Source organism: Tachysurus vachellii, chromosome 5 (genome assembly GCF_030014155.1).
Source record: "Tachysurus vachellii isolate PV-2020 chromosome 5, HZAU_Pvac_v1, whole genome shotgun sequence".
Lineage (NCBI taxonomy): Eukaryota > Metazoa > Chordata > Actinopteri > Siluriformes > Bagridae > Tachysurus > Tachysurus vachellii.
The window spans coordinates 28,719,306-28,733,088 of record NC_083464.1 but is presented as its reverse complement, the minus strand read 5'-3'; positions in this window follow the sequence as shown (position 1 = coordinate 28,733,088).

The window sequence follows — 13,783 nt, the reverse complement described above, 5'->3', positions numbered from 1 at the left end:
TTTTGAATGTCTCCAATAATCACCCTCAAAATGCCATGGGATGCTCCCCTTTCCTCATGTGCACATCAGATATTTTATCCCAGTCAACTGACATTACACCTAGGTCTTCAAGCAGTGCCTGTTTCCTCTCTAACTTTCTGGCAGTTCTAGTTTTGACTTTCTGATTTAACGCTCCAGACAAAGAGTCAGGCAAACACACATGCATCACCATCTGTAAATTTGTAAATGTCAGCATATAGCTCGAAAATGTTTAGGAAACCTAATGGATCTTGTTTGGCAGGATCAAATTTACCAATACTTTTAATCACAGCTTCTAGCTCATTGGGATTAAACCCTCTGACCAGAGTAGAGGTCACTGGTTCCTCTGCTCCTTCACTGGCATGCATAGTTGTAGTCAAGTGAATTGGAGGCATGGGGAATTTAATTGCACAGTTAGATTATTGACTCCTGACTGACTGATAATCTTTTTCTGAGTTCTCATCACTGTCTAGCATTTGAGGAACTTGATTACACAACATGCTACATAAAGATGTCTTACTGCTGCTAGTTTCAGTTGTGGCATTTTTTATCAGCAATTGTCAAGCAAACTTTGCTTCCTCTAAATCTTTGAACAATGTTTCCACAGATGAACTAAGCATGCTGCTGTTAGTTTTAAGGAGTGCAATCTCATTCTGCATCCTAACCCTTTCTTCTTTCCAGAGTATTTCACTAATCTGGTAATGTCTTTTAGAGATTATCCCATCATCTAGTCTAGATTGCAGTTGCTTATTTTCAGCCTTTAATGCAGTTAAAGGCCTTCTAGTGACTTTGTACGATGCAAGAACTGCTTGCAGTGCATTGGCAATTTTCCCTTTTTTGTTCTTGGGCATTTTAGGATCATTTTCATAATTAGAAATAGCCAACTCATACAGTTTATCATCAGTGTTCTCTATTCCATCAAACATTCCCTGAGAACCGTGTTTAGCGATCAGCTGTTCCATTTTTACAATCTCAAAACTTTTCTTAAATCTTGTACAGTTTCTGTGACTACAGGCTATCTGTAGTTAACCGTTAGTCTATTTATCCACAGCTCCAGTACTTTGGACGCAAATGAACAAAATAGCCACAATACGTTAATAACACAATAACCCTAGGGCTTTTGAACTCAAAAGTCTCACTGCTTCGGACACAGACACACTGCATCTGGCCTTGAATTCAACTACAGTAACATTTAACGCTCACAACTCACAAACAAAAACTGTTGTAATATAGTAATTTACCAATAGGTTTTGTTGTACTTCAACAAAAACACACAAACAGTCACAAACAAACAGTTTAAAATGTAACACAGTCACAGTATGTCGGACAAAAAGCATAAAAATGCAAGAATATATTATTGATATACGTTTCCTTTAATATTCCAGCACTACTCAATCACGCTAACCTTTTGGAGCGAGTTGTTGCTACTCAGTTAATTTTTCATTTAACTGAGAACAATCTCTTTGAGCCTTTGCAATCTGGCTTTCCATAAAATTCCATAGTACAGAAACTGCCCTGGTCAGGGTTACCAATGATTGTTAATTGCTTTAGATTCAGGCTGTCTTTCAGTTTTGATCCTTCTTGATCTCAGTGCCGCTTTTGACACTGTTGATCATTCAGTTTTAATTACTCATCATGAAACTGTTTTTGGTGTCTCTGATACTGTTTTAAGTTGGTTTAAGTCCTACCTCATTGGTCGGAAGCAGTTTGTTGCCATGGGTGGATTTAGATCTGAGGTTAATGTTGTTCAATCTTTAGTGCTTCAGGGATCAATCTTGGGCCCTCTGCTTTTTAATATGCATGTTTTCCCTCTTGGCCAGCTTCTAAGATCACTTGGTTTGAAATTTCTTTTTTATGCAGATAATCAGATCTATATTCATTTTAAACCTAATGAAACTGTGCCTGTTGATTTTCTTTCTGAATGTATTTCTAAGATGAAAGAATGGATGACAAAAAAATTTTCTTTGCCAGTGAAACAGTGAAAAAACTGAGATTATGCTTGTTGGTTCACCCACATAACTATGCAAAGCTGAGTCAGTCAAGCTAACTCTTGATGGTTCAAATGTGGAGTTTCAAACAAAATTGAGGAATCTAGGGGTAATTTTTGATGCCAATTTAACGTTTGAGCCACATATCCAAAATATGGTTAAAACTTCTCTCTTCCATCTCAGAAATATTGCCAGATTTCTGTTGCTGAGGAACTGATCAACACTTTTGTGTTTTCCCATATCGATTACTGTAATGCCTTGTTGGCTGGGGTGTCAAAAGCTACCTTAAACAAATTGCAGGTAGTGCAAAATTCGGCTGCTAGAATTCTAAATAGAACAAAGTTAAGAGATCACATTACTCTCGTTTTGGAGTCCTTGCACTGGCTCCCCGTTTAGGTTTAGGGTTGCTTTTAAGTTTCAGATGCTTACCTACAGTACAAGGCCTTACATGAGCTTTTAATTCCTTATATTCCTTCTCGCGATTTTGGAATTCTTTAAAACTGAGATAAGGCAAGCAAAATCTCTTGGCATTTTTAAATCTTAGCTCGTGGCCTAATGGTTAGAGAGTTTGACTCCTAACCCTGTGGTTGGGGGTTTGTGGCCTAATGGTTAGAGAGTTTGACTCCTAACCCTTAAGGTTGGGGGTTCGAGTCTCAGGCCGGCCACAACTGAGGTGCACTTTAGCACCCCCCCCAATGCTCCCCAGCAAAATGAAATGATGAGTGGTACAGAGGCTGGTGCCATCAGCTGAATTTACCATCTGCACTGAGTCCGTCTACAGCAAGCGGTGCTAGACCAATATCACACATACGATACTGCATTTAATTAAATAAACTATTAACATAAAAATGCAAATTAAGGGAACATTAATTATGTCACTTTGTAGATGCCAACATTCTGTTTTCCTATTTAAGCTTAGACAAAAATTTATCAAGAGTAACTCCTCCTAGGGCTTTCGAGCCACATGCACCAAATTTGGATATGTTGTAGAAGCTGGTCTGAAGTTTGTTGCTGTTACTTTTCTAAGCGATCCGAGTTCCAGTACTTCCGGTACCGGGTCTCAAATTGGCCTTTTTTCCCATAGACTTCCATTATAAACTTTGAATGTTTATAACTCGACAAGGTTTAGAACTATCTACACCAAACTCGGCCAGATCCTTTAAGGTGATACTCTGAACAAAGTTTTAAATTGGTGTACCGACTGGCCTTTCACTTGTCCCGCAGCCCCGCCCCCAATATATGCAAAATCAAAAAACATTTGACATGTCAAATATCAAAACACTCAGCCCAATGTGGGGAACTTCCTCAAGAGTATTCGGATAACCTCACAGGCTTGTCTCCAGTTGCCTTCAAATGTTTTGGCACCCTAGCTTTCTGTCCACTTGCCTCCAAACGTAACACTGATCCTTATGTCCACTCGCCTCCAAAAAACACCGGCCTTTGCGAATACTTGCTTTGTCAAAGCCAACATCAAAGTTTGTCACGACAAACTTTACAAATCTAGTTATTATTATGTTGGCTTTGTAGAAGCCAACATTCTGATTTCCTTTATAAGCTTATTATTATTATTATTATTATTATTATTATTATTATTATTATTCTTAGCCACAAATTTATCAAGAGTAACTCGTCCTAGGGCTTTCGAGCCACATGCACCAAATTCGGATATGTCGTAGACCCTGGTCTGAAGTTTGTTGCTCCTACTTTTCTAAGCGATCGGAATTCCGGCATTCCCGGTACGGAAGCTCAAAGTGGCCTTTTTTCGTATCCGCTTCCATTATAAACTTTGGAGGTTTATAACTCGGCAAGTTTTCGAGCGATTTACACCAAACTCGGACAGGTTCTTTAGGACGTTACTCCGGACAAAGTTCCGAACTCGCCGTTCCGACGGAACTTTCGGTTTTCCCGTAGTCGACGATGGAACGTCCCATAGACTTGAATGGGGAATTCCTAAAATTCCTCTAAGCTTTCACACACGCAGCGTGCGCAGAGCTCAGGCACGGCTTCTCTCCTGTGTTCTATGCAGTATAATAATAAGTAGAATCCCATAATGACTGCAGTATTGACATGAAATGTCCAAACCCTCAGTAGCCACTTTTTGCCAAAAGTATTGGCACCCCACCGGATATACTGGTGACATCACGTGACGTCACGTGTAGCCCCGCCCCCAGAATAAGCGAAATCAAAAATGAGCACAATATGGACATGTCATATATCAAAACACTCAGCACAATGAGGGGAACTGCCCCACGTGTATTTTGGTCACGTCACGTGACGTCACGTGTAGCCCCGCCCCCAGAATAAGCGAAATCAAAAATGAGCACAATATGGACATGTCATATATCAAAACACTCAGCACAATGAGGGGAACTGCCCCACGTGTATTTTGGTCACGTCACGTGACGTCACGTGTAGCCCCGCCCCCAAAATAAGCGAAATCAAAAATTTGCACAACATGGACATGTCATATATCAAAACACTCAGCCCAATGAGGGGAAGTGCCTCACGTGTGTTATGGTCACGTCACGTCACGTCTCGTCACGTGTCGTCACGTGAAATTAAAAAATTAGCACAACATGGACATGTGACATATCAAAACACTCAGCACAATGAGGGGAGCTGCCTCACGTGTATTTTGGTGACGTCACGTGACGTCACGTGTAGCCCCGCCCCCAAAGTAAGCGAAATCAAAAATTAGCACAACATGGACATGTCATATATCAAAACACTCAGCCCAATGAGGGGAAGTGCCTCACGTGTGTTATGGTCACGTCACGTCACGTGTCGTCACGTGTCGTCACGTGTCGTCACGTGTCGTCACGTGAAAATAAACTTTTTGCATAACATGGACATGTGACATATCAAAACACTCAGCACAATGAGGGGAACTGCCCCACGTGCATTTTGGTCACGTCACGTGATGTCACGTGTAGCCCCGCCCCCAAAATAAGCGAAATAAAAAATTTGCACAACATGGACATGTGACATATCAAAACACTCAGCACAATGAGGGGAACTGCCTCACGGGTATTCGGATCACGTCACATGCTCATGTCCACTCGCCTCCAAAAGTATTGGCACCCTAGCGGTCCAGTACCTTTCACAATCTTTCTGTCCACTTGCCTCCAAAAGTAACACTGACCCTTATGTCCACTCACCTCCAAAAGCACCGGCCTTTGCGAATACTTGCACCGTCAAAGCCAACATCAAAGTTTGTCTCGACGAACTTTACAAATCTAGTTATTATTATGTTGGCTTTGTAGAAGCCAACATTCTGATTTCCTTTATAAGCTTATTATTATTATTATTATTATTATTCTTAGCCACAAATTTATCAAGAGTAACTCGTCCTAGGGCTTTCGAGCCACATGTACCAAATTCGGATATGTCGTAGACCCTGGTCTGAAGTTTGTTGCTATTACTTTTCTAAGCGATCGGAATTCCGGCATTCCCGGTACGGAAGCTCAAAGTGGCCTTTTTTCGTATCCGCTTCCATTATAAACTTTGGAGGTTTATAACTCGGCAAGTTTTCGAGCGATTTACACCAAACTCGGACAGGTTCTTTAGGACGTTACTCCGGACAAAGTTCCGAACTCGGCGTTCCGACGGAACTTTCGGTTTTCCCGTAGTCGACGATGGAACGTCCCATAGACTTGAATGGGGAATTCCTAAAATTCCTCTAAGCTTTCACACACGCAGCGTGCGCAGCGCTCAGGCACGGCTTCTCTCCTGTGTTCTATGCAGTATAATAATAAGTAGAATCCCATAATGACTGCAGTATTGACATGAAATGTCCAAACCCTCAGTAGCCACTTTTTGCCAAAAGTATTGGCACCCCACCGGGTATTCTGGTGACATCACGTGACGTCACGTGTAGCCCCGCCCCCAGAATAAGTGAAATCAAAAATGAGCACAATATGGACATGTCATATATCAAAACACAGCCCAATGAGGGGAAGTGCCCCACGTGTATTTTGGTCACGTCACGTGACGTCACGTGTATAGCCCCGCCCCCAAAATAAGCGAAATAAAAAATTTGCACAACATGGACATGTGACATATTAAAACACTCAGCACAATGAAGGGAACTGCCCCACGTGTATTTTGGTCACGTCACGTGACGTCACGTGTAGCCCCGCCCCCAAAATAAGCGAAATCAAAAATTAGCACAACATGGACATGTCATATATCAAAACACTCAGCCCAATGAGGGGAAGTGCCTCACGTGTGTTATGGTCACGTCACGTGACGTCATGTGTATAGCCCCGCCCCCAAAATAAGCGAAATCAAAAATTTGCACAACATGGACATGTGACATATCAAAACACTCAGCACAATGAGGGGAACTGCCCCACGTGTATTTTGGTGACGTCACGTGACGTCACGTGTAGCCCCGCCCCCAAAATAAGCGAAATCAAAAATTAGCACAACATGGACATGTCATATATCAAAACACTCAGCCCAATGAGGGGAAGTGCCTCACGTGTGTTATGGTCACGTCACGTCACGTGTCGTCACGTGTCGTCACGTGAAAATAAAAAATTTGCACAACATGGACATGTGACATATCAAAACACTCGGCACAATGAGGGGAACTGCCTCACGTGTATTTTGGTCACGTCACGTGACGTCACGTGTAGCCCCGCCCCCAAAATAAGCGAAATCAAAAATTTGCACAACATGGACATGTGACATATCAAAACACTCAGCACAATGAGGGGAACTGCATCACGGGTATTCGGATCACGTCACATGCTCATGTCTGCTCGCCTCCAAAAGTTTTGGCACCCTAGCGGTCCAGTAGCTTTCACAATCTTTCTGTCCACTTGCCTCCAAAAGTAACACTGACCCTTATGTCCACTCGCCTCCAAAAAGCACCGGCCTTTGCGAATACTTGCACCGTCAAAGCCAACATCAAAGTTTGTCTCGACGAACTTTACAAATCTAGTTATTATTATTATTATTTTATTATTATTATTATTATTATTATTATTATTATTATTATTATTATTATTATTATGTTGGCTTTGTAGAAGCCAACATTCTGATTTCCTTTATAAGCTTATTATGTTGGCTTTGTAGAAGCCAACATTCTGATTTCCTTTATAAGCTTATTATGTTGGCTTTGTAGAAGCCAACATTCTGATTTCCTTTATAAGCTTATTATTATTATTATTATTATTATTATTATTATTATTATTATTATTATTATTATTATTATTCTTAGCCACAAATTTATCAAGAGTAACTCGTCCTAGGGCTTTCGAGCCACATGCACCAAATTCGGATATGTCGTAGACCCTGGTCTGAAGTTTGTTGCTCCTACTTTTCTAAGCGATCGGAATTCCGGCATTCCCGGTACGGAAGCTCAAAGTGGCCTTTTTTCGTATCCGCTTCCATTATAAACTTTGGAGGTTTATAACTCGGCAAGTTTTCGAGCGATTTACACCAAACTCGGACAGGTTCTTTAGGACGTTACTCCGGACAAAGTTCCGGACTCGGCGTTCCGACGGAACTTTCGGTTTTCCCGTAGTCGACGATGGAACGTCCCATAGACTTGAATGGGGAATTCCTAAAATTCCTCGAAGCTTTCACACACGCAGCGTGCGCAGAGCTCAGGCACGGCTTCTCTCCTGTGTTCTATGAAGTATAATAAGTAGAATCCCATAATGACTGCAGTATTGACATGAAATGTCCAAACCCTCAGTAGCCACTTTTTGCCAAAAGTATTGGCACCCCCCCGGGTATACTGGTCACGTCACGTGACGTCACGTGTATAGCCCCGCCCCCAAAATAAGCGAAAACAAAAATTTGCACAACATGGACATGTGACATATCAAAACACTCAGCACAATGAGGGGAAGTGCCCCACGTGTATTTTGGGCACGTCACGTGACGTCACGTGTATAGCCCCGCCCCCAAAATAAGCGAAATCAAAAATTTGCACAACATGGACATGTGACATATCAAAACACTCAGCACAATGAGGGGAACTGCCCCACGTGTATTTTGGTGACGTCACGTGACATCACGTGTAGCCCCGCCCCCAAATTAAGCGAAATAAAAAATTAGCACAACATGGACATGTCATATATCAAAACACTCAGCCCAATGAGGGGAAGTGCCTCACGTGTGTTATGGTCACGTCACGTCACGTGTCGTCACGTGTCGTCACGTGAAAATAAAAAAATAGCACAACATGGACATGTGACCTATCAAAACACTCGGCACAATGAGGGGAACTGCCTCACGTGTATTTTGGTCACGTCACGTGACGTCACGTGTAGCCCCGCCCCCAAAATAAGCGAAATCAAAAATTTGCACAACATGGACATGTGACATATCAAAACACTCAGCACAATAAGGGGAACTGCCTCACGGGTATTCGGATCACGTCACGTGACGTCACGTGATGTCACGTGACGTCATGTGAAAATCAAAAATTTGCACAACATGGACATGTGACATATCAAAACACTCAGCACAATGAGGGGAACTGCCTCACGGGTATTCGGATCACGTCACATGCTCATGTCCGCTCGCCTAAAAAAGTTTTGGCACCCTAGCGGTCCAGTAGCTTTCACAATCTTTCTGTCCACTTGCCTCCAAAAGTAACACTGACCCTTATGTCCACTCGCCTCCAAAAAGCACCGGCCTTTGCGAATACTTGCACCGTCAAAGCGAACATCAAAGTTTGTCTCAACGAACTTTACAAATCTAGTTTTTTGTTGTTAGCATATTTAGAAAAAGCCCAGACCCAGCACACTGAAAGAATTTACCAGTTTATCCATCACAACCATTCTTCATCAACATGTCTTGCTATCATTTTAGTACAGTGCCAATCTCATGGGTTCTCAAGGTGTCTACATTCTCTGGAGGATGAATGAAAATGAAAACAGATGCAACAATTGTTACCCATCATATTTGATGGTTTTCAAACCAGGTTACAATTTCCTTACCAGAGGCATTCACATTTATTTCAATATGTAACTAAGGTCATCCTCAGTGCTTGACTTGACTGAACCTTTAAGGCAGACAGCTAATCCACTGGAATACCTGCAGAAACATATGAATTATGGAATAAGGTTTTAAGGTTTTCACCTGCTAGACCCATCCATAAGGTGGTCACTGATTACAGAAATATGATTTGCATTTTGAGCTTCTGTTGTTGTCCCTTAAATTTTCTACAACTGCATCAATGATCACTTCAAGAAAAGTTTAGCATAATTGATATTTAGTCTTAGCTTTTGACACTCAGCTTAATGTCTAATGATCATAATGACTTTTTTTATATATCTGGACAGTTTGTACTTCTATAAAGTAAATCATACAAAAAAATATTATCTACTTAAAAAGAGTAATAGATAACTGTGACCACTTTATTCAGGCCTGAATAAGCAATTGAGTTAATAAATTCTGTATAAACAGTGGTCTTGGTTTTTCTGTGTATATATATATATACGTATATATATATATATATATATATATATATATATATATATATATATATATATATATATATATATATATATATATATATATATATACGTGTATATATATATATATATATATATATATATATATATATATATATATATATATATACGTATATATATATATATATATATATATATATATATATATATATATATATACGTATATATATATATATATATATATATATATATATATATATATATATATACGTATATATATACACACACAGTCAAAATAAGAAACAGTCACACAATAGGGGATACTCCACTATTCTGAGTGTGTGTTCCTAATTTTAGAGTATGGATTACTGAGAAACTTGGATTACTGGTTCATTTCAAGTCAGAACTTTATTTGAATTAATACAGGCCATGTTAAAATATGTGAAATGTGAAATTAAATGTGAAAATAAAGCTTATTTTAGAATATCAAACATATAAAATATAAAGTCATATTAAGTTTTTGTGGAGACTTGAAGATCAGCCTGAGATTATTTGCACCTTGAACTTAAATAATAATGGGGGCAAGTCATGGCATAATGGTTAGAGAGTCTGACTCGTAATCCTAAGGTTGTGGGTTCGAGTCTCAGGCCAGCCACGACTGAGGTGCCCTTGAGCAAGGCACCGAACCCCCCCAACTGCTCCCCGGGCGCTGCAGCATAAATGGCTGCCCACTGGTCTGGGTGTGTGTTCACGGTGTGTGTGTTCACTGCAGTGTGTGTGCACTTTGGATGGGTTAAATGCAGAGAACGAATTCTGAGTATGGGTCACCATACTTAGCCGTATGTCACTTCACTTTCACTTAAATCTGAAAAGATAAAACTGAAAAAAACCTAATAATAATAATAATAATAATAATAATAATAATAATAATAATAATAATAATAATAATAATAATAATAATAATAATAATAATAATAATAATGTGTTCCAGATCTTTTCAAGACATTTTCCAAGTTTATGTGTAGCTCATGAATTAGACTCTTCTTTAACTAACAATATACATTTCTTTCAGTGGCCTGATCCATTGTGCTATTTGCCAGAGGTGAATAATAAATGAATTATATATTTGGATCCATGGGCGAGGCTAGACCCTTTTTAGGGGTGCTTCAGCACCCCTAAAAAGGAGCTCAGCACCAGAGGTGGGTAGTAACGAATTACATTTACTTCGTTACATTTACTTGAGTACATTTTTTAGTTAACTTGTACTTTTTGAGTATAATTAAAGATGCGTACTTTTACTCTTACTCAAGTAGCTTTTTAGTGGAAAAACTTTACTTTTACTTCGCTACAATCGGCGTTTCTCCGTTACTCAAATGTTAATAAATGAGATTTAATAAATAATAATTGGTTTATATGACAAGTCTCGCGAGACGTTGGAGAGGCTGCTTCGCGAGAGTATGCTGCGCATCTCCCGCTGAGTTGGAAGATGATGGCTGAAGCAGAGGAAGACGTTTGCGCTTTATCAAAGGCAGATCACCCGTGGCCTCAAATTAATTCTATATTTTCACTCCAAGATGTAAAAAATAATAGCTTTATAATGCGATGCATTCTGTGTGCACCAAAACAAACAGACATCGCAGCTTACAAGAATTCCAGCTCCAACCTAAAAAAACATGTAGCGGTAAGTGTCAAAATTATGCCTATTTGATGGTAATTTGGTAACTATGGGCACTTTGACCTTAACGTAATACTACATTTCACACACTGTCTGAATGTTTTCCCTCATATATGCTCTCGTGCAATCCTATGAACCCTACAAACACGTTCATGAACAAACGTTCATTATAAGGGTCTGCATTTTCATATCCATGTTCCACAAAATAAATTGAATTGCATGCTGTAAGATGTTTTGCATTTATACGCAAATCCTGACATCTCACTTAAGTTTTTTTTTGACTAAGTTTTTTTTCCACTAAAGTGTAGAACATATACAAAATAAAAACGGGATTATATTTTGTTTTATCCCTACCTAAAGAATACATGTACTTACTTATAAAATGGAACAAATGTAAGAATAAAGTAAATTAATCTTAAGCTGTTAATCTTAAGAGCAGGTTAGCCCAGCACATCATTCATTTACATCATTAAACCATTAATCACATTATTTATATATACTGTAGGCTACTTTACTTCAACCTGTGTTTTATATTAGCAGAATAAAGAGACTTTTAAGGAGAGGTGTGTGAAAGCTCTCCAAGTAGTTTGAAAATCAGGGTTTTTGCATCATATCAATCAGATGAGAAGTAACTAGTAACTAACTACTGGAGTAGTTTTTTCATCGGATACTTTTTTACTCTTACTCAAGTAACTAATCTAAACTAACATCAGGAGAAATGTGTGCGACTGCAATAAGGGAGGTTTGGTGAATCACTGCTCCTAGATTGCATTACGCTCCGCACGCTCTACGGAGAAGCACAGGCACGCGCAGCATGCACGCGCAGCACAATCAGAGCTGGAGGCGCAGTGCACGCGCAGTCAGAGCTGGAGGCATTTATCTATAACGTTAATCAAAAGCAGTGAAATTTCACGGCAACCAAAAGCAGTGAAATTTCACTATTCTTATTACCAGAGTTGATAGCACAAACAAAATATTAATGCAAACAATCCGTTCAATACTAAATAAAAATAACATTTATTGATTTGGTCTTTGTCTTGTGAATATTTTATTTTATCAATGACTGCATTCACTGGACACACTGTTTGTAGAGAATGCACACATACATGAACTGATCTGATTCAAGACTGGCATCATTACATCATGCATAAAAATTTGGTGTCCACTTTTGCCATTTAATAATACCATAACTTTTGGCTTACTATGTAGTCATATAATATATAATATAAAACTCTTCTTGTTTTAAATTCTCACTGAGGACTAAAACCCCCTAAAGATGAAATCCTAAAACCGCCCCTGCTCTTATGCCTACCGAAAATCACTGAAATTTTACTTTTTACTTTTACTTCAAATACTTAAGTACATTAAATATCAGAAAATGACTTTTGATACTTAAGTACAGTAAATATCAGATACTTTAAGACTTTTACTTGAGTAATATTCTAAAAGGTAACTTTCACTTCTACCAAAGTCTTTTTCTAGTACGATACTTGTACTTTAACTCAAGTATTGCTTTCTAGTACCTTATACAACACTGGGTATGTTAAACTCGAGAAAGCAGGTTAAGTTAAGCCCGTTTCTGAAAGAGAGGTAACTTATACTCAGAGTCAGTTGCCATAGTAACTTCTCTGTGAACCTAACCAGGCCGGGAGCAGGTTTTCTTAAGTAAACCCAGAGTTTCTGTCGGTCTCCTCCCCCTTTTTAAAGAGGAAACAATGTTTAAACATCTCATTCATTGCCCACAGTTCAGTCATGCAGAGAGCATCAAAAGGAATAAAATGTCCTTTTATGGATGATACTGTTGGTGAAGAAGCTATATTAATTTGTAGGGAGATACATTTACATCGGGAGAGGATTTTGAGGCCCAGAGTGGATTTTTGTCATATCCCTATGCATTTTTATTTGAGCGGTACCGTTTTTCTTTACAGGTCAATAAGATACATCCATAATCTCATCCATCCTTATGTAGTGATATGGATTCAAGTAGTCATGTATGTGTTGTTTCTCATTAGTATTATTAGTTATCATTTGTTAAATATGGTTCTTGCGTTAAGTGTATATGCAAATATATTTGTATATAGTACTGTGCAATGATGCCAACTTGAACATGACTTAGACCTGTAGACGCTGGCGGGTGACGCTAGAGGGTGATCGTGAGCCGCAGGACATAGAGCTTCATTTATATATGAAGAAGCCACTCTGGCAGTCTTAAGTGCCTAACGTCGTCAGTAGTGATGGCGAAGTGAAGCTTTCTTGAAGCAGTGAAGCTTTTAACCCAATTGTATCGGAAAAAGGTTCATTACTCGAAGCTTTTCAAATCAGAGCTCGATGAGGACCTCTGCTGGTGAAAGTGTTTAAAATTTAAAAAAGATCATGGTATTAAGCGGTGCAAAAAAAGTTTTTCTTGCATTCCTTTTCATTTTTCAACTTATTACTACTATCCAATAAATATATATGACAAAATATACGACATTAAATGTTACACTGAATCGTATAATTGCCCAATGATGAGTGAGATTTAAGTTATAAATATAGGCTTCACAACAAAACCATATATATCCACCTTATTGGGCAAAATCAAATAAAAGTGTTCCCACATTTCAGAATGCGATCTTTTTATAACAGGCTCCATTGACAACTCACAACAATAAGCTCTCCTAAACTCG